This window comes from Castor canadensis, chromosome 9 (assembly GCF_047511655.1).
Source record: "Castor canadensis chromosome 9, mCasCan1.hap1v2, whole genome shotgun sequence".
Lineage (NCBI taxonomy): Eukaryota > Metazoa > Chordata > Mammalia > Rodentia > Castoridae > Castor > Castor canadensis.
The window spans coordinates 149,513,199-149,535,905 of record NC_133394.1 but is presented as its reverse complement, the minus strand read 5'-3'; the positions used below and the strand labels follow the sequence as shown (position 1 = coordinate 149,535,905).

General features: G+C 38.7%; 1 protein-coding gene across 3 annotated transcripts in view; it reads left to right on the top strand.

Annotated features, from left to right (window-relative positions):
• The window catches only part of Stx18 (syntaxin 18), a 106,576-nt gene that overhangs the window by 6,832 nt on the left and 77,037 nt on the right, over positions 1 to 22,707 (top strand). Inside the window, exon 1 of one of the 3 annotated variants that reach the window (XM_074042628.1) lies at positions 12,528 to 12,787. The exons of the other annotated variants lie outside the window; for them this stretch is intronic. The gene's annotated coding sequence lies outside the window, so the exon portion shown is untranslated. Of the gene's footprint in view, positions 1 to 12,527; positions 12,788 to 22,707 lie in introns of those variants that run through there. 3 annotated transcript variants of the gene reach the window in all.

Genomic DNA, 22,707 nt, shown 5'->3' with positions numbered 1-22,707 from the left:
CTTGGAATTGATCCCCTGCAGATCTGGAGGGATGACCATACCAGTTTGTTAATTTATTTTGAGCACAATAACTAATACTCAGGATGATAAAAATTTTTGGAAAATCAGTAAGTTTTGAGCATCTGCTGTACAGGAGCCCTGTTAAGGTCTTTTCTTTCTGTGTCTGATCTCATTAAATTTTTCCCTTTTTAAGGGGATAGAAATATATTGCTAAATGAGTTTATAATATTGATTGTGTTCTGAATAATATTCTAGAATTCATGGAACTTGATGTTTGAGGTTTTTTGTCATGTCAGAATTCATATGGGCTCCTTGTGGAGAGTAAAGTATTACTGAGGTCTGCACATGTTAATTATGGTTCATGGCATGCGTGTCGTTTTATGTTTAGAACACAGTAGATTTAGAATTGACTTAAAAAGAGGCCCCTTCAAAACTCTTCTAAGAGAAAGTAAATCAGTTAGAGGAGTGAAATACTGACTTGTTAAGTAGACCCAATAGCTCACCCATGAAGCTTACAGTTCAGTTGAAATTTTAAACACTGTGGTACATTTTTCTTTCCAGTTCTCAAAGTCTGGAAACACCAGAGTTTGCCATCTCCTACTGATCAGAGTCTAACATATGTCTCTTTGTCAAAATCTTATCATGGAACTCATAAGCTATGTTTAACCAAAAGAGTCTTTTCATTTCACAGTGCTGTGTACATGTTTACCCTACATGTAGTCAAATGATTAAAAAGCTGATAAAATGAACATTTGCTTTTTCCTGAACATCTCTCCAGCAATAAATTCTGTAGTGTAAGTAGAAGAGACAGGTGACAACATATCCTAATTCAGAGAAATTGAAAAAGACATTAAAAAGTTTAAGTTCTGAGTTATAAATATTGTTGGATTTTACTAATAATTAACTATGTGATCTTTTTTTTTTTCATTTTTCTTTTATTATTCATATGTGCATACAAGGCTTGGGTCATTTCTCCCCCCTGCACCCACCCCCTCCCTTACCACCCACTCTGCCCCCTCCCTCTCCCCCCCTAATACCCAGCAGAAACTATTTTGCCCTTATCTCTAATTTTGTTGAAGAGAGAGTATAAGCAATAATAGGAAGGAACAAGGGTTTTTGCTGGTTGAGATAAGGATAGCTATACAGGGCATTGACTCACATTGATTTCCTGTGAGTGTGTGTTACCTTCTAGGTTAATTCTTTTTGATCTAACCTTTTCTCTAGTACCTGGTCCCCTTTTCCTATTGGCCTCAGTTGCTTTAAGGTATCTGCTTTAGTTTCTCTGTGTTGAGGGCAACAAATGCTAGCTAGTTTTTTAGGTGTCTTACCTATCCTCACCCCTCCCTTGTGTGCTCTCGCTTTTATCATGTGCTCAAAGTCCAATCCCCTTGTTGTGTTTGCCCTTGATCTAATGTCCACATAAGAGGGAGAACATACGATTTTTGGTTTTTTGAGCCAGGCTAACCTCACTCAGAATGATGTTTTCCAATTCCATCCATTTACCAGCGAATGATAACATTTCGTTCTTCTTCATGGCTGCATGAAATTCCATTGTGTATAGATACCACATTTTCTTAATCCATTCGTCAGTGGTGGGGCATCTTGGCTGTTTCCATAACTTGGCTATTGTGAATAGTGCCGAAATAAACATGGATGTGCAGGTGCCTCTGGAGTAACAGTCTTTTGGGTATATCCCCAAGAGTGGTATTGCTGGATCAAATGGTAGATCAATGTTTAGCTTTTTAAGTAGCCTCCAAATTTTTTTCCAGAGTGGTTGTACTAGTCTACATTCCCACCAACAGTGTAAGAGGGTTCCTTTTTTCCCGCATCCTTGCCAACACCTGTTGTTGGTGGTGTTGCTGATGATGGCTATTCTAACAGGGGTGAGGTGGAATCTTAGCGTGGTTTTAATTTGCATTTCCTTTATTGCTAGAGATGGTGAACATTTTTTCATGTGTTTTCTGGCCATTTGAATTTCTTCTTTTGAGAAAGTTCTGTTTAGTTCACGTGCCCATTTCTTTATTGGTTCATTAGTTTTGGGAGAATTTAGTTTTTTAAGTTCCCTGTATATTCTGGTTATCAGTCCTTTGTCTGATGTATAGTTGGCAAATATTTTCTCCCACTCTGTGGGTGTTCTCTTCAGTTTAGAGACCATTTCTTTTGATAAACAGAAGCTTTTTAGTTTTATGAGGTCCCATTTATCTATGCTATCTTTTAGTTGCTGTGCTGCTGGGGTTTCATTGAGAAAGTTCTTACCTATACCTACTAACTCCAGAGTATTTCCTACTCTTTCTTGTATCAACTTAAGAGTTTGGGGTCTGATATTAAGATCCTTGATCCATTTTGAGTTAATCTTGGTATAGGGTGATATACATGGATCTAGTTTCAGTTTTTTGCAGACTGCTAACCAGTTTTCCCAGCAGTTTTTGTTGAAGAGGCTGCTATTTCTCCATCGTATATTTTTAGCTCCTTTGTCAAAGATAAGTTGCTTTTAGTTGTGTGGCTTCATATCTGGATCCTCTATTCTGTTCCACTGGTCTTCATGTCTGTTTTTGTGCCAGTACCATGCTGTTTTTATTGTTATTGCTTTGTAATATAGTTTGAAGTCAGGTATTGTGATACCTCCTGCATTGTTCTTTTGACTGAGTATTGCCTTGGCTATTCGTGGCCTCTTGTGTTTCCATATAAATTTCACAGTAGATTTTTCAATCTCTTTAATGAATGTCATTGGAATTTTGATGGGAATTGCATTAAACATGTAGATTACTTTTGGGAGTATCGACATTTTTACTATGTTGATTCTACCAATCCATGAGCATGGGAGATCTCTCCACTTTCTGTAGTCTTCCTCAATCTCTTTCTTCAGAAGTGTATAGTTTTCCTTGTAGAGGTCTTTCACATCTTTTGTTAGGTTTACACCTAGGTATTTGATATTGTTTGAGGCTATTGTAAATGGAATTGTTTTCATACATTCTTTTTCCGTTTGCTCATTGTTGGTGTATAGAAATGCTAATGATTTTTCTATGTTGATTTTATATCCTGCTACCTTGCTGTAGCTATTGATGATGTCTAGAAGCTTCTGAGTAGAGTTTTTTGGGTCTTTAAGGTATAGGATCATGTCGTCTGCAAATAGGGATATTTTGACAGTTTCTTTACCTATTTGTATTCCTTTTATTCCTTCTTCTTGCCTAATTGCTCTGGCTAGGAATTCCAGTACTATGTTGAATAGAAGTGGAGATAGTGGGCATCCTTGTCTGGTTCCTGCTTTTAGAGGGAACGGTTTCAGTTTTTCTCCGTTAAGTATAATGCTGGCTGTAGGTTTGTCATATATAGCTTTTATAATGTTGAGGAACTTTCCTTCTATTCCTAGTTTTCTTAGAGCTTTTAAACTATGTGATCTTGAAGAGCTCCTCTCACCTCTCTGGTAAGTCTTCCCCATTGTTAATTTATTTTGAGCACATTGCCTTGGAATATCTCCCCCAACTCCTGTAGACTTAGAAATTTTCATCCAGTTATAAAAAAGGAGTTTTTTCCCCTAAATTTGACATTTGGTATGTTTTTACAAATGTATTTAACAGTGACTGTGTACTCTGAAAATGGACTATATAGCAGGATACATGAAGTTGATTATTTTAAAATCTGATAATAAAAGCAGTAAGCACTCATTAGTGGAATAAAAAAGGGAATAAGTTCACACTCAGTACTACTGGCTACATTCAGTAACCACTGTTAGAATTTTGGTGAGTAACTTTCCAGAATTTTTTTCTATTAAACAAAAATGGAATTTTCTACAATACTTTCATGTAAGCCTTCTCTCTCTTCCTCACGCCTGTCCTTTTCTTGACATTTTCACGTCACTTTTTCTGTATCAGCATGTGTTGCTCTATACTATCAATTTATTTGATTACGTGGCCATTAAAAATGATATCATGGCCGGGAATGGGCTTAGTGGTAGAGCACTAGCCCTAGCATGCACAAAGCCCTAGGTTTGATCTCCAGCTTCTAAAAAAAAAAAAACCCAATAAAATAAAAGAAATAGAAATTAAGAAATAAAAAAGCTACATCATTGATTTACCGGAATGCTTATCAAGAGATGCTTTGCTTCCAATTTGTCACTGTTTTAAATAGTGCATTTTTACCAAGTTTGTTTCAAGTTTATCATAACCTCTTAAAATAAACAGACAGAAAATATAAATTCAGTTTGTTTTCTGCTTAATCTTTTCTCAAATAGAAAAAAATTGGATGACCTAATACTGATAGGCGGAAAATTTCACTAAATGATTTAAAAGTTATTAAATGCTTCATAAGCTATTGTGAGTTCTGGATGAGCCTAGGAGAGGAGGCGTCTAGGGTGGATTAGTCCGGAGAACGTTTACATGGGAACAGAACCTTGAAAAGTAGGTACGCTTGCGTAGTTGATCAGCTTAGCTCAGGGTGCTTCAGTGAGGAGAAGAACCCTGGTTTTCCAGGCGAGTGGGTGCCGGTGGTCAGCGCTGGGAAGTACATCCGGGGAGGTGGTTTATGGTCAGTTACAGAACACCTCAAGAGCCTCCATACAAAATAACCTTGCAAACATCAATGATGATCCTGACCCCATTTAATGACCACTTAAAATACGATGAAAACATTTATGGTAGTAACATAAAGAACTTTTTGTGAGATCCTTAAGAACAAATGTGACTGGCTTGAACAAAATTGCAAAACTTGTAGAAAGCTATAGGAAGGAGACTTGTAAGAAGAAATACATACTATACACCTGGGAGGGAAGAAAAAGTGTTACAAAGGCATTCACTAGTCTTAATTTAATTTGTAAATTTGATACAGCTTTAATCAAAATATCAATAGAGCTTTTTTGAGAGGAACCTAAAAGTAATTCTGAAATTCACCTAGAAAACAGATGTGTGAGAATAGCTAATTGATTTTTGAAACGAAGCAGAAAGGAGTGTGATGGGGAGACTGGTGAGAGCACTACCTTATCAGATATGAAAATGTTTTAATGCCAAAATTGATAAATACACATATGAATTTTCAGTGCAGCCTCTTAGACCAGGAGGAGAGGGGAGGGGAGGGGAGGGGAGGGGAAGGGGAGAGGAGTTACCATGCTAAAGGAGGCATGGTGAATCAGGTAGAAATAAAGGTTATTCAGTGATGTTAGGGGATAATTGGTCAGCAATTTTAATTAAAAATTTAAAATGTAAAAATTTTAAATTCCTGCATGTGCTTATCTCATGTATATGTAGTACGAGATAACATCCTTGTTAGATAAATTTCTAAGTGGATTAAAGATTTAATTGTAAAGCAAACCAGAGGAAAATGAGAAATGAATGTTGGCATGCCTCCTGGAAGACGGAGGTCTGCCTGAGTTTTCAGGTCGGCAGCAGCACTCTTAGTTATGGTAATGGTGATGAGTGTGACAGTGGCTGTCACAACTGCGGCTTTATGAGAGAGGTGCAGCATTGTTCCCAGGTACAGAGAAAGAATGAGTACCCATGCCATACTGAAGAGCATGGCCTGGCCTGGCCTGGGGAGAATTGCTTCTATGGTGAACTTGCCTCATTCCTCCATTTTTCACACATGGTTTTCACCGAGCACGCTTGAAAAAATAAATTTAAAAATCTCAAAAGAAATTTCACAAACAAAAATTTTAAATTTCTGCATGTGAATTATGCAGGTCAGTTGATGTGGAGATACTCTATCTGTCCCGTGTTGCCATCAGTGACCTGCTGAGTGTTTCCCTGCCCTTCGTTTTATGAAAATCTGCTTCTCAAAAAGCAAATAATGCCCCCAAAGCAGGGTAAAACTGATCAAGTGAAAATTCTAGATTCATTCCGAGGTAGCGTGTCTTTGGTGTAAGTTGGGCAGTGTTAGGGAAAATGAATCAAGTGTCTGTAGTATTGGAGATAAGCTGCATGAAATAAGATGCAGTATTAACATGCAAAGTAGTCATTTTGTGACAGTCATGTAGCCTACTCCATGCACTTTCAAGGTGTTGATGCTCAGATGTGCCAAGCATGTGGAATAGGTAAATTTGAGGGATTTTAGAGTCCTGAACAACAACACATCCTGAGCACTCATGGGTGGTCTCTTTGAGCCATATACCACAGGGTCTACTGTGTCATCAGGTTAGGTTGAATAAATACCCACACCGGTATTAAGTATAAACCCTTCCAAGCTTGAAATGCTGGCTAGAAGGGAATACACCAAAATATCAGGCATGGCAACTTCTGGATGATGGGAGATGTTTTTCTGCTCATGTCACCTAGAACTTCTTCAATAAGCACATTCTACTTTTAAAATAAAAAGCACAACAGAACAAGTAAAAAAAAAAAGAAAAAGAAAAAAACCCTAGCAAGAGAGTTTTTCCTTGTAGTAGGGATTGGAGAATTAATAGCTTTTGATTAGAAAAATGTCATGAATAAGCAGTATCTAATTATATATAAAATGCTCAGTGGAGGACCCTATTTAAAGGACATCTGTGATAAAACCTTTTGCAAGAGTAATTTTCCTGTAATTCCACTGGATTTTCAGTTCTTAACTTATACAAGAAAATCATCCACAAATGTTGCACTGATGCCTTCACTTTCTAGTCTTTGTTCAAAAAAATAAGGAACGATAATAATACCTTCTACTTGTTGAGCCCCTACTCCACCTTTATTTGACTGTCTTCACAAGTCATGAGAAAACTGAGGCCCAGAAGGCTCAGCCCTGCGCCCCCAAGATGACGTCCCTGGCTTTGAGAGGAGTAACAGTGCTGTGCATGCACCATGTTCCGAGGTTTGCATGTTGCCCTACAGGCTCTCAGGGCTGCACAGATTTGCCCTGGGCCAGGGCCATCCAAGCTGCACTGTGTGGGGCTTCCATGGTTCAGGTCTTGTGTGATTTGCTCTGGATGTGTCATCACAGCATCTGCTGTCTGTAGGGATGTAGTTTGGTACATAAATCACATGTATTTGAAAGTGCTTGAATAGATTTCAGGGAAATATAACTACTGCCAAACCCAACTTTTTTTTGCCACCCCTTCTTCCCTCCCTTCTCCTCCTTTTCTCAACCCCTTTTCTCTGTCCCTCTCTCTCTTTAAAAAAATCAACAGTACATTTCTTTATTTTTGTTTTGAGATTGGCTTCTCTCTATATAGTTCTGATCTTGAACTCATGATCCTCCTGCCTCAGCCTCCCATGTGCTGGGATTACAGGCATGAAAAACCACACCCTGCTCAGTGTAGGTGACAGTACATTTTTGATATGTAATGTTGAGGTCTGCTTTTGGGGAAAAGGGGAAAAGGGGAAAAGGTTTGTGGTTTTAGATAATAAAATCACTGAGAAGGAAGGAGATTGAATTTATAGATTATAGACATTAGTGAAAGTATAATTCCCTTTTCCGCCTTTGGATGTCAGTTCCATGAAGAGCTCTGGGACTGAGATGGCTTTTAAGAATTGCCTAGTCGAAGCAAAGGGCTAGGCCTTTTAAACTACTGCATTGGCCAGCCATTAAATGAGAATTGAATTCCTCCAGGGAAGAACTCCAATTTGGGTGAGGCAGCTTCCTTCTCAAGGCTTGAGAAGACACTCAGCTATGAGCTATCTCCTACCTAGGAGTAAGGAAGACACTTAGATTGCTTGTTGGGGTAGAAGGATGAATGAGACTTTCATCTGACTATCAACTTGCTGAGAGTTGGAAGGGAGCATTCATTAAGTAAATGTTAATATTGAGTATCTGCTATTGGCTGTTACTACCAACTCTCTGCTTCTGTGGGTTTATAGTCCAGTGGGACTTATAGTGAACAAGTATACATAGCAATATTTATATCAGAGAGTGATAAGGAAGCTCATAAGTAAACTCATAAACATGAGACATACTCAAAAGTAATTAGAGATCTTTGAAAACAGCTTTGGGAATTCAGAGGTTAAAGAGATTATTTCTGAGTGAGATTGAAAGGAGACTTTGTAAAAGAGGTGACTTTTAAGTGGGCCTCTAAAGAACTATACAGTTTCCACATGTGGGAATGAAGAGTGGAGAGATGAGCTAGGAATACTTGACAATGGCTCTCAGGGTGAGAAAACATGGGATGTAAGATGCACAGTAAGCTCTGCTTACCTGGAAAAGGAGTGTGAGAAGTAAGTCAGTGTATAGTATCCCTTGGCCCTTCAGGGTCCTCTCTATCCTTTCTACTCTTCATGTACTGTATACTGAGGTGTCCTCTGGCTTGTGATGACCCTCAGCTGTCCCCAGAAGGGGCTCCCACCCTCCCAGCAGGAGATTGAGGACTGGAAGATAGGGTTTGGTTTGGTAAGTGGGTAGAAGTTTTGTACCCCTAGTCCATGACTAAATTAGTTGTCTGCCAACCATGTAGAATTTTTCCTCTGTGTATGTCATGTGTCCTATGGATTAAAATGTATTTAGCTAGTAAGTTGGTACCAGCCAGTAACCAACAGGGCTGCATTGCAGCCGCACTCAGGGGTGCACCTGCAATACAGTAAAAAGGGAAATCCTCCCTACAGCCAGAACTTTGGTCAGTTCTTCTCTGCCTTTCTACTTAAGGTGTTTTTTGTAGGACCTCTATGTCTCTCCCTCCCTTTTTAGCTCAACATTGCAATGGGGAAGTGAAATATTTTAGGCTTAGATACTTTTCCTCAGTGATGTGACAGTTTATTGTCTTCCAAATACGACCTGAAAGGGTAGAGGTGGTGAATGGCTCTGTGGCGTGGTGACTACAAATCTAAACTGAAGTGGAATCTGTAAGCCATTATCAGATTCTGAATCAAGCTGCTGTGTCCTTCCCCAGTTTCTGTTTCAGTGGAAATGTGTGTTTTTATTCTGTCAGTGGACAGTTTACATAGCCAATATTAAAAGAGAATTATATAATGAATACTTGATGTGAAAGAGACTAGTTAAATACTTCAACTCCGAGGGATTTCATTAAAGTAATAAGGAAATTACATTTAATTTTAAATGGTAGAAAGATTTTAATGTAATTGCTATTAAGCATTTATTACCCATACTCACCCTTTTTTGCAAGTGAATTCCCAAACCACAATTCATCTTTCCACAGGTAGAAAGGAAGTAATCTTGCCAAATGCATAGCTTCATGTCTTCCTCTAAACTGTGGAGGGAAGCAGACTTTCACAAAGAATAGAATGTGATGGTTGATTGGAAACTTTTGGAGTTACAGCTTTTAGCTCTCCCTCTTGAAATAAGAAAATATATATATAAATGTGTCCCCAGATGAAGGCGTGGTGGGGTACTTTATAGCCTTAATTGACTCCAGACACAGGCTGTGATTTGTAAGCAAGCAGTGACAAGAGGAAGTTAAATCAAAATTAAATTAAGGGAAGGAAGGGAAAAAAAGAGATATCAAGGGGAGGTGATGAATTTTTTGAAAGCTCCTAAATACCTGCCTGTGGGTAAGCAATTGGAAATCTGGATATATCTCAGTTGTGTCAGAAGATGAAATCTGGAAACATTTCAGTCCTAAAAAAAAGGCCTTCCCTTTCTTTTTAGAAGTCTTTCTTCATATCCACTGCTTGGTGCTGTGTAGCCAGCACAGGCATATTTGCTTCGATACTTCTCCATTGACCCAACCGTCAGTAAAATCACTGTCTTCCCGCATGCACGTGAAGTGACATTTCAGAAGGACGGAGTTTCCCGTTTACATTCTGCCATTCTGATGCTATTCTAACTTGTGTAAATAAAATTCTAGGAATCAGCTCCTCCACACTAATTTCATTTTTGCAGTTCTCTTACTCATTCGCCAGTTCGTGACCAGGCCCAAGGGGACAGACACTTTATCCTAGTCCCCTCACAGAATAGATCACAATTCAGCACATACCTAGAAATAAATGAAGTGAAAAAGTGCCTGTATTTCTCTCGTTGTCATCCATTCCACTGTGGCTGTGTGGGTTGAGGCCCTGACCGCCTTGAGCCTGAGTTGTCGAAATAACATTGAGCCCTCTGTCTCTCCCCTAGCAAGCCACTGAGTAACAAACATTGTGTTCATCACGTTACTTTAGCTCAGAAGCCTGCAGTGCTGCTGTTTCCCACATAGTGAACTCCCAGTTACTAGGTTGGTGTCCAAAGGCCTTTAGAAAGCTAGGTGTCCCACTTGTCCAGTGTGAAATTCCAAACTTTTCCTGGCCGTCCCACGAGCTTTAGCCAATACTCTGCTAGCAGTCCCCTCAGCTCTTTTCCTCCTCATGACTGTGGCTCTCCTTTATTTCCTCAAATTCTACTTACCTTTAAAGACATGTAGCCTCTACTGATCTTCTGGATTCCACCATTTTTTTGCCTGTACTAATTAGTAAGTAAGAAACTACATATGGCCCTGACATCCTTCATGCTTAATGCTTTGTGCCATTTAATGATTGCATGAAGCTTCACTTTCCACGTGCTGTTGGCAAAGTGTTACTGCTTTGTATCCTACATGGTATCGATTACATTGGGGCATATGGATAGAAAAGGAGGATAGGACTCCGTGTTGATGTTTGATTATATTCCCTATAATGGCTCTTTGTTTCATTTTAAGACAGCTAAGGCTGGCCTTGAACTAGTTATCCACCTGCCTCAGCCTTCTTAGTATGGAATCACAGATGTGTACCACCACATCTGGCTTATAGTGGCTCTTGTATCTAGTGACAAGCCTTTAGAACAGAATGGGCCCCCATATTTTAACTTGTGTTTGTTAGCGTCTGGCACAAATCCTGGCCCATAGGTTTTCTCACATAGCACTGAAGTAAATGAACAGACAGCATTCCTCAAATAGTTGTTCAGTTGTTTCACCAAAAACTAAAAGAACCAACATAGATAATTTTCTGTCTTCTAAAAGCCATGAAACTCTAGTTTTCGTGGTTTTGTCATCACTAACAGCTCTCCCTCAGGTACTTCTCCCTTGTCTGCCTTTGGCTTCATACTAAATCTAAACTAATCTCTCATTCTTCCCCTGGGAAATTGGAGAATGGTTGTTTGGTCACCTCCTTATAAATAACCCTTCAACAAGTTCAATTGCCTGTAGGACTTGCTTTCTCCAGAATAAATTATCCCAAAGGCTTTTCCTTTTTTTCACATCAAGGCCTTTTTAAAAAGAAGCATTTGTTGTTTTAAAATTTATTTTTCTGGTTCTTTATAAAACTTTATTCTTTTCGTAAATGTATTGCACGATGCCCCTACAAGGATCTGACTGAAGGTCCCTGCAGTGAAAGGCTTTCTTTCCACATCTTGAGTCTTGTTCTTCTGTTTGTGTTTTGGAGTATGCTGCTAGCTTTTTTCCTTCATAGCCTATCAGATTTAACTTGTGATTCACTCCCACCCGCTCCATGTTTGTTTCCTTTTTCTGTATACTTCTAATGTGTAGCTTGATCTTCCTCCCACAAACACTAACTTGCTTTATCAGGAGACTTACAAGTTACAGAGACTAATGCAAATTGGCTTCAATGATCAAAGGAATTTATTGATTTATATCACTGAAAGATTGAATACTGCAATTTACCTCCAGCATGGTAGACTCAGTGAACCAAACAATGTCAGCAAATGCCTAGTTTTTCTTGTTCCCTCTGTTTTGCTTTCATAGGACTGGCATCTGCTTTCATGCACCCACACGCCCTGGCTTTATGGTAGCTGAACAGCTGTAGCACCTGCACACCTCCCTGTCTACCCAGGCAGACCTTGGGGTTCATTCTTTCTCACTGGCTCAAATTGAACCATATGCCTATCTTAAAATCCATTCCTGTCTCCAGAAGAAAAGTATATTCCACTTAGCTACGTCCACTTAAAATCTGTCTCTGCAGTTTTGCCCGGTGTGGCACTTCTACCAAGTAACACATGGCTGAGAATTGGGGAAGGATGGTTTCCAAAGGAGATTTGGGGAGCTCCTTCCCCAGAAGGAGGCGTACCATGCTATGGGTGGCCAACAGGAGATGTACATTGCATTCAAAGTTGTGCCCTTCACCTGCCTTAGACAGATCATTATTATCACTTTGAACTGAGAGTGAATTCTGCATTCCCTTACTCAGAATCACTCCCTGGTTTTTGAGCATCCACTCTATGCCTGGCATATGACTAGGTAGTCGGTGTACAAACCTGAGTGAGAAAATCTCTGATTTGGGAAACTTGCAGTGTAGTGAAAGACAGATTGAAAGGCGTGTTGTAATACGTGCTTCCGGACACACGAGTGGAAGTGAAGAACTCAGTGGGAGGACTAAAGGGCAGATGCCACTTTTTGAAGAGTAAAAAGGAATTCTCTAATGGGAAAGGAATGGGATTATCCTGAAGACCATGGTGAACCACAAAAAGTTTTCAACAGGTCTCTGACTGACCAGATGTGTGTGATAGAAAGATTATTCCATTGGCCATTGACCTCAGCTGAGGTGAGAAGGAATGGCAGCAAGGAGGATGACAATTGAGCTATTGCAGTAACAAGTCTAGTTAAGGCCCAGGTAGGGCCTGAACTAAGCTGGTGGCTGTAGGGATGGTGGGTGGGTTGAAGGTGTGTTTGACAGGGAGTAGGACTTGTTGAATGTAGGGGATGAAAACCACGGCTTGCAGATGACACTGAGATTTGAATCTTAGGTGACAAGGTGTGGGTGGTGAAGTTTTATAATTACTATTTGAGGTCCTGTTGACAAACAAGGGACATACATTCATTAGGTGTTCTATACCAGAGCTGTAGACTGGAGACGTCAGAGTGTAAAAGAAGGTTGAGACTGTGAGGAGAGTGAGGCTGCCCAAAGGGAATTTAAAGTAAGAAGAAAAGAAGGCCTTGCAGGAATTCTTGGCCCAGAAAGACAACATTTGAGAGGTGAGGGAGGGTGAAAAGCCAGTCGAGGCAGCTTGGAGAACCACAGAGGTCAGGCGAGTGGGTCCTTCAAGAAACAGATTTGTCCTTATTTTCTTCCCTTCTTTTTTTTGGTAATGGAGACTGAACCCAGGGCCTCTTCTTTCTAGGCAAACACTCTACCACTTGAGTCCTGCTCCTGGTCCCTCTTACTTTCACATTTGTTCTTTCTTTAATGAAGGTGCTGTCACCTGGGATGGTTTTGGCATGGCTGATAAGAGCAGGGATACTGGGCTCCAATTACTTACTCCATTTCCTCTTCTGTATTTTGTGAAGAAAGCACCTAATTTTGGAGGATTAAATGAATGAAGCTCTTGGAAAGTGCCTGGCAAACCAATAGATATGCGCATTGTCCTGCATTTGTACATTTCTGTCTTCGATGTGCTCAGATATCCACTGGACAGTTAACCTGAAATCCAAACTTAGTTTATTTGTACTTACATAATTTGCTCCTCTGCAAACTAGTGGTTCCATTGCAACAAGTACCTGACTTTTTAAAAGGTTTTCTAGATTATTTATTGGAGTATTTTCTTTCTCTGGCTGATCAATTTTACCTCTGACTTACATATGGTTTTCTTTGTTTCTTCCACATTTTACATATTTTTAACTTATTCCAAATATGTCCTAGCATACAGCTTTCTTTTTCCCTCCCCTCCTTCTTTCCTTTTAAATTTCCTTCCTAAAACCATGGAATGCTCTGTTAGTTGCTCCCCCGCATTTTGGTCAGTTTCAGGCATGCTGCTTTTAATTGGGCTATTTTCCTCATCCATCTGTAGAGACTGCCATTATGTTCAACTCCTCCATTATGGTCAGGAATCTGAACTTGCTGTCTTTTCTTCTTCCTCTTCCGTTTTCTCAAGTAAATGTCTCGAACCACTGATTAGATCTGTGTGCCCACAATAACATAAGCAGGCACGAAGATTAAATCTGATTTAAAGGAGAGTATTGTACAGAGTCTATTACTCCATTAAGTTTTTTAGGGTCTATTTTAGATTAAAATAGAACAGCATTCAGGGTGTGAACACATTGCTGAATCCTCAGCACTGTTGAATGAGACATCATGTATGTTATTTTTAAATAACTGGGTGGGTCATTTTTTATTTATTATCAACACAAACACAGTTGCTAACAACTGACCTGAGAAGGGAAAGCAGGCGATAGTGATGAAAACCATTTAATGATTAGTGAGGAAACAAATACTGTTTAATGAAAATAAAAACCATGTCTAAAGGGTCTAATGCTGACTTTTGGAAACACAACCATGTTGCGGTCTTTCGTGTACCCTCTGTCCTGTACAGTAGATATTGTTTAAAATTGCTTGGGAACTGGAGCTTGCAATTGTGAGCCTGGAATGTCCTGTAGATAATTAAGTTGTGGTCAGGCTTTGGAAAAATAAAAAGTTCTCGAACTATGATTTTATAAACATGCTACAATAACATTTCTTTATATTTAACAGTTTCTTATAGAAAGTTGATACTCTCATGAGGCATTGATTAAAGGTAAAACATCAAGAAAGAAAAAATATTAAATTAAAACTTCACTTAGGATGTTGACAGTTGGCTTGTAATATTAAACAGATGTGTATGTTCCTGAGGATATTCTTCTTTCTGAACTGAATTGCTAAGTTGTATTTTTTTTAATGACAACTACAAATTTTTGATCAGTTAATAATTTTAAATAGCCTTTCTACAATCTTCGGTATCTAACTTCATCTGTAGTTTGAGCAGTCTCAAGTGATATGATGATTGGCGAAACCTTTGCTACCTCTCCTAAAGCCTTTCATTTTCTTTCTTTCTTTCTTCTCTTTTTCCGCGCTCCTCAAGCTTAGCTGGGCTCTTCTGATTTCATGATGCATTCTTGGAGATTGATTCCTTGAAATAATTTTAGGATCATTGGGTGGAATTCTACCCTTGCAGGTTTATGTCTGTAGTTTCCTTCCACATAAGCTTTGCGTTGGCATTTGAGCACAGAAGTTGACCTACATTGTGGTATTGTGTTTGTGTGGTCAATTGTAAAGGCTTCGTAACACGTCTGTTTAGCCAGCCATGCAGATCGGCCTGTACCCCACCCTGTGGGGCCAAAGAAATGTCAGTGAGGGGACCTAGAAGAAACCAGGCTGTAGAGCAAAAAGAGGTTCAGTAAATTCTTTTTGCTTATAAGAATTTTGCCACAGCAGACCTTTGCATTCTCTTAGGCTAAGGCCTCGTAAGGGCAGTGGGGTTGGGTGGAGTGTAGGGTGGATCAGGTGGGTGGGTAGGCTTTGGGAAATTGAGAAGGAATCAGGTTGGATTTTGTGAAAGGACATCCTAAAATGATTTTGCTCCTCCAAAGATTTGCAAGACTAGATAAAGTTGTGCATTGTTGTGTTTGTGCCGGTGGAGTTTTTTTTTTTTTTTTTAATTTAGAGATCATTTCAGTTGTTAAGTCTTTGACAAGTGAACAACTGATGTTTTCTGAAAGATGTATTTCACGAGGTAGGAGTGTTTGACTAACCTAGACAAACAGTTTTTTTGCTTTGGATAAATTTCTTTATCTCTCCAAAATGTATTGTTTGTATAGTCCTCTTTTGGGAATCTGTTTTTTTCTCTGTAGATTCTATTTAAGAAGCTCTGCTTTGGGGCCTGAAGTATAGTATATGGGAAGCATTTTCAGCAAACACAAAGCCTTGCTACACAAGTAGGACAGTGTATTTTATGATACAAAACTGTACTTGACTTCAAGAATAGTGAATTCAGTTTAATAGAACACTACGTAAATGTGGCTGTTTATTTTATTCTTTCTGTGTAATAGTATGAATAGTGTTTTAGATGTCCTGTTTCTGAAAGTCTGGTTCAGGAGCAAAAATACTTAAAGTGCATTTTTATATGAAAAGATTTGATGAGTGTTTATTTCAAGTCTTCACCTTTTTTCTTTAGCTTGCTGTTTTAGAATTACTCATATTAATATTTTGTGTGTTTGGAAGGAAGGAGGGTAAATTTTTGTGTTCACATGGTGACTAAGTAGGTTTAATCAAATCTCTGTCATTCTAGAAATTTGAAATGCTAATCGACAGCACCCTGTTGGAAATGGTTAAAACTCTGAACTCTGTGCAAAAAATAAATGCATTATGATTTGTTACTCTAGAAAGCGCCGGCCATTTTTAACTTCAGAATCTGGAAAGCACGAACTAGTGTGTCAGGATTTGTATGTGTTAGCTTGTTTCTAGGCTTTGTGTTATTTCACTCCAATTCTCTTCCAGTGTTTTGCTATAAAGAAGTGTTGCAAATAATTTAAATAGTTCTCTCTAAGCAGAGTTCGTAATTATTAGCAGATTTAAGTAGAAAATGCTGTTTCACTTTGCCATTATTACTGCATCAGAATATAACTCTATAAATGCTATCATTTATAGATATTTTGGCTCGCCTCATGGATCCTAATTTCAGTATTATGCTTGACTTAGCAATAAGCCGCTGCCTTCAGCACAGGGGCTGTACTAGGCTTTAGTTTTGTATCAGTGTGGTATTGCAGCTCCTTCCTCCCCAGGCTAAAAACACATGGTTTTAGAATTGATTTTTTTGTTTTAATGTTCACTAATTCTACCAAGGGAAAGTGGGAAGTGTTTCAGAGCAAGTGGTGATTAAACACTTACCAACAGTACAACCACATTTCATCTTTTGGAATCTTAGTTGAACGCCACTTTTTCTATGGACAGTGGATCTTCTCAGCCGTTTTACAGACAATGAATTCAGTTGTATCAGAAAAGAGAGAATACATTACTTCCCCCCCACCCCCACCCCCATGTTGGTCCTTAGTTCTGTTAACTATTTAGTTACAGATTTAGGTATGGAAGGCACTTATTGGTCCCTAGTGGTCTGAAACGGGAACTGCACCTCCTGAAAACGTCTTTAGAACTTTGCATAGAGCTTCTCATTTTTGATCAGTAACAAAAATGTTAATAATTTCAGGTAGCTTGCTCGTCTTTAAAGTGTTCTTTGAGGTACATTTGAGTTACTTGTTTTCTTATTCTCTTACTGAAGACAGGTGAGCTACATGTAAAAGCTTGGGGAGTAGATTAGCACCTGTATGGCAAGCCACTTAGGACATGGAGGGAAATTCTGTAAATGCCTGTGTGCTACATAGGTGGAAAAATTCTGGTTGGATTTTTCTTTGCCATCTTTTTGTCATCTTCATCATGCTTAATTTTCATGAGAATAGTGTGTTTGTTACTGTGGTCACACCGTGATTTGGCATTGGCTTGTGTATGATATTTTATTGTCCCTGTCCTGGAAAATTATAGCAGTTTTTATGAGAAGTGGTTTGTGGGTTCACACAACCCACTTGGAGTGCCATTTACTATAATTCTCTTCTAAAAGGACCATAAAACATCACGTAAATTGTTTAAAAAGGGAAAGGCCTTCTCTGAGAACGACTGAGAAGAAAGCTTTTCAGGCTTGCTTTCATTTCTTACAGCAAGTTCCATGAGTGTAAGCTCACAGTTTATTTAGAGCATCAGCGTTACAAGGTAAAGCACACACGTGTGAAGTAGAGATGGTTGCAATGTCAAACTGGGTTATTGCTGGGTGTGAATGCAGCATAATACCAGTTTCATTATATTATAATCTTCCAGGTATACTTTCTGTGGCTTCCAAGTTAAATTAAGAAAGAAAGGAAGGGAAAGAAGGAAGAGGGATGAGAAAGAAAGAAAGGAGTTAATTTATAGCATAAATGTCTTTTTTAGAAAATTCTCAATGTTCTCTTAAAGTAGTGTGCATTTATAACCTATATTAAGGTGTAATTTTTGGTAACGAGTCTTATGAAACTCACAATTAAATTTACAAATAGCTTTATCTAAAGAACCTTTCCTCCCCTGGCAGTGTTACCATGCCATTTGGCTCGTTGCGCTGTTTCTATGCACCATATGAAGAAAGCATAAAGCAGCACAGCAAGGCCAAAGTTCTACCATGGTTTTCTGTACAGATGTCTTATTCTGATATTATCTTGGTTTGAGCATGAGCCTTATGGAGAGCAAGGACGGAAACTGCTAATGATTTTCTACAGCATTTACATGGTACTCTTGCTTCTGGTCATTCAGTGCAGGTATATCTTACGTTTAGCAAGTCATTGTAAGACAGTCCGTATACATGTGAACTATGAAATCGGGTAGCTGTGTTTTTCAGGAAGATATATTTACACAAGACTTAATTTTAAAGCTACTTCCTTAGCCCATGTGAATTCATTCTGCTTGCAGCAATATTTTATAGAAACACTTATAAATGAAACAGTGATAGTTATTTTCATATAAATAGTGAGCTAAACATGCATCTTTGCACAATGTTCTTTTCAGTTCAAATTAGTATGTTTTTAAACGTACCAGTGGCTTAGAAACTCCTTGGTTTTGTGACAAGAAGAGAAAAGTAGATCACATTTCTGCATTGTGTAAAAAGAGTCAGTAAAATACCCAGATTTTCTTGAACATGGCTATATGTCTTTTCCTGCTTCAAGTATAAGTACTTCCCACAGGCATATGATTTAATGATGAATATCAACTTAGGTTTTATAATGTGACTATAAATTCCTTGTTATGTATAAATACACAACACGTACACAAAACCAACTCCCTAAAAGATCGGTGCTTTTTTGCAGTCATTCTTTTTTCTATACTTGCAATTTTTATTTTTTCTGGTGGAGGTGTTTCTATTGTCTCAGTATCACAGAGTAGTCAACGGAAGTGAATTTCGGTAATAGCAAACGAAGCCATAATTGGAAAGGAGATTGCAAAAACAAAAAAGGAAAGCGCCCAGGGTGGTGACTGGTGGGGAGAGATGAGGAATGTGCGTTGACCAGCCCCCTGCCGTGGCTGTGTCCCAGCTGCCCTCGGTCTGCAGCTCTTCTCCCTGGGTTGTCTGGCAGACTTGGGGTCCTTTGACCAAACCTTGAGCCTGAGAACCCACTTTCTGGGGCTGAGTAGACTAAGCAAAGAAGACTTTTTTTGTGGCATTTTAGCCAATGCTGTTGAGTCTGCTACAGATTTTCATAATTAAAAATTTTATGTAGAGTGCTATTGAATAAATTGTTTTAATATGGGATGTTTGGAAACAGGATAGCCACTCCACAGAAGGGACCAGATCTTGAATTCTCCAAGTTAGATATTATTTTCCTCTATGAATTTATAGTACATTGCTATGTAATGACATCATCATTATTGTAAGTAATAGAGAATGCTATTTTTGGGGGTTTTCCTTTTTTAGATTAGGAAATAGTTTTGCCTATTTTGTTTTAGCACAGACTGAATACTTCCCCTAGTCATTTGTAGTTCTTAAATAAAAATGCTAAGAATTTTAGTCAAGACTGTGTTATGCTTTATAAATAATTCAGTTGGAAGCTCTCTAAATTTATTTTGCTTACAACTTACATCCACAATGTTGATGCTTCCTTATTTCTGTTTTTCACTCAAGTCAGCTAGGAAGTCTATTTCGTGGACTTTGGATGACACTGAATCATTTATTATCAAATAGCTCACATTTTTCATGTGAAAATGTTCACCAACACGGCCAATTCCTGTTGGAAAAGAAGCACAGTTTTTCACTTTTTTCTACAAAACTGCAACTTCAGAAAATATGTAAGAGATGTAGCAATTAACCTACATGCACATTTCTAATACTAGAAAATGGGCAGCTAGTTACATTCAAAGACAGGATCTGATAGGCCCAAATTGCTTAAAACATCACAGTTATTGAAGATCTACCCTAGGGAATTTGAGAAACCATTTAACAGATGAAAGTACATTTTGAAAAGTCTGACCTTACAGGCAATCATAAAATGAATCAAAACAGTGCTTTTTTCCCCCTGAAATGTACAGAGCCCATCTGTGTCTAATCCAGTAATTATAGACTGTGTTCAATTACCTTTTCAAACTTGGAGCAGACTGGAGACTAGGCAGTGAACAAACATAGGGTTTTGTCTAGACCTCAATTGACCACAGTCTAAAACTTAAATTTATATCTAATTTTATTTTTTGTTTGGTTTGATAGTTCTTAAAGGATTCATTTTTGCTACTTGGTGTTTTACCCTTTTAGATTTTGAGATATACTGCCTTTTCTCATTGCAAAAGCTTTTGTGTCAGCTGTAGCTTACACTATAATCAGATATTTGTTTTCTGAAAACTTTTGCCTGCAAATCAATAATTTGTGCTGGAGAAAAGACTGTGTGGACAGAGGGAGGGATTTTTACCCGAGGGTAATATTTTTTAAAACTAGTCTTTAAAAGTGTTGCTGCTGACTATAACTTTTTTTTTTTATGTGCTAGGAAAAAAATAATTTATTTCCCCTTAAACTTAGAAAACTATAGGTCATTTTCATTTTCTTTGTCTACTTAATGTCTTTAAAACTACTTTGAGGTTGGTGGAACAGCTCTTCTCTCTGTTATCAAGTGTCTTGGTTTCCCTTTGGACACATTTTTATTGCACTTGCTAATCAAACTGTCATCCAGTGAAAGATACAGTGTATAGCGTTTAGAATCTGTTTCAACCATTTCTTACCAAAGTCAATTTAAGGTCTAGTGAATCTTTGAATGAGAATTGTCCTGAACTGCCTCAGCCAGTTCCAGGTTTTTATATTTTATTCAAGGTCCTCGGCAATTCAAGTTTTTCTTATAACACAAAACAGACAAAAGGTGACCACAGTTGTTAGATTCACCTATACAGTTTTAACAGCCTTTCTTCTGTTATTTATAAGAATTTACAGTCATTCACATTGCAATTAGTGTTGACGACAAATAATTTGAGGTATTTATTGGAAATGTCATTGTATATTAGACCAGGAATGTTCCCAGAAATGTTACAGCCATTCTTGGTATGTTATGCTATTTTTTGATAGCTGTATCCATTTAGTCTCACTCTCCTTTGAAAGTTTAAGGACTGTGTCACTGGGGAGTGAAATGGTTTTATTTGTTTGCATGAATGTACCTTCTGGGAAGTGTCTGGAGATAATGAAACTTTCGAGGGCCACAAGTACCTATGCCCAGTGTTTCCATGAGACACTTGCCCAAGAGCACCTACACAGGATCATTTCTTTACCTCCTTACTGTCTCTGTATTTTGTGGACCTATTGTCGTAATTAGTCTTATGGATACTTCTTAGTAAGAAGTAAAAGATTAATCTTCTTAACTAGGAGCCTGAGAAACCCCCAGGGTCCTCTGTCACCATTCTTCTCATCTCTACCTTGTTTAACAGACCAGAGCTGTCTTCTAGTTCCCACTTTCATTGCCGAATGTGTGACTGTCTCCCTTAGTGGTTTGGATTTTTATAGTGGTTAATTAAACCAATTTATGCCGTTCCCTCTGGACAGTAAGCTCCTTCACGTCAAAGGCTGGATGGATGTCATGTTCTCCCATTGTTTCTAGCTTCACACACAATGCCTGGCCTGCAGCAGGCTCTCTACCCTCGTTGACAGAACAGAGACAGTGGATTGTGCATTGATTTCTTAGTATTTCAAGGGGAGTGAAGAATCCTTAAAAATTGGTAGAAATCGTGTGTACATAACTCTTAAGCCCTTGTGCTCTGCCTCTCTCTCTTTCTCTTTGTCGCCAACAGAGTAACTGAAAGATAAACTTTACTTTTCTTTCTCACGCTAAATTTTTAAATGGTCATGAGAACAAATGAATTTTGTTCACAAAGTCTCTGCTTTCCATTGAAGCTGCACTGTCTGTTGCTGTGCTTGACAAATTGATCGCTTGGCTTATGACGATGTTTATACAACTGCCTCCACATCTGCAGTGCGAAGATTGAGAAACATTTCTCTGATTTGCACATCTGCAAGTCTTGCTGATCAATAGAGAAGTCTTGCAGAAATAATCGATAATCGGTATTGAACACTTATTGCTTGGAAAAGTGCTGTTTGATGCAATGAAGTCATAACATAAAAGTTCTGACCTTTTGGATTTTGAAGTGGAGTTGATATGTTTTCTTGTGGTTGGATTCTCTCCAGCAGTAGAAAGTGGAATTTCACAGCTCTCCCTTAAAAGTTTGACTCTCACATATTGGCCTGTTTCCCCCTCATGTCCTCAATATCTTTATCACATTCTAGAAAGCATGTCATTTATGAAATCGGTGACTGATCATTAGTCTTTTATTTTGGAAAAGCTTTTAGTTGCCTGATCACAATCAACTGGCAGGTTATTGCTACGTTAGCATGGAGACATCCCTAGCCTCTGGCTTTATTGTGAAGATATGAGTGCAGGTGTACTTTTCACTCAGTGGAGGATTAAAAATCTCATTGACTATTCCTTTTCTTTCTTCCTTCTCTCCCTCCCTTCCTCCCCCTTCCCTCTCTTCCTTCTTCCCTCCCTCCTTCCCTTCTTTTTTATGTGTGTATTGCTGGAGATCAAACCCAGGGCCTTGTCCATGCTTGGGAAGCACTCTACCACTGAGCTATATCCTTCCAGCCATTCCTTTTTGTTGGGTGTCTGTTTAAAATGTAGGAATGTAATTTTTACCAGCTTTGAGTTTTAGAGACTTTCAGTGTTCCACATTTAAATAATTTATTTATGGACTTTGAAAATATTACTGTTCCTCTGTATTGCCCACTGAAGAATGTGGTCCCTAAAACCAGTCTTAACACCATCAGATCCCAAAGCAGAGCAGTAAGGGCCATGGCCATCAGGCCTAACGCTCCCACAAAGCAGACTGAGATGGCAGTGCTGGCTGAAGTCTCATACAATTCCCTTTATTTCTTTAAACTCTGTTCTCTGCCTTTGATTATGATTGACTCCCTACTTGATAGAAGGGAGCTTTTTCTGGGAGAAGGTTGCTCCCAGTTGTTTGAGTCTCCTTCTGTTGGAAGTTTGCAGATGAATGGGCAACCCTTGTGGGCTCTGGCGTGCCTCTGGCAAAGCTGAGGTTGGAGGTC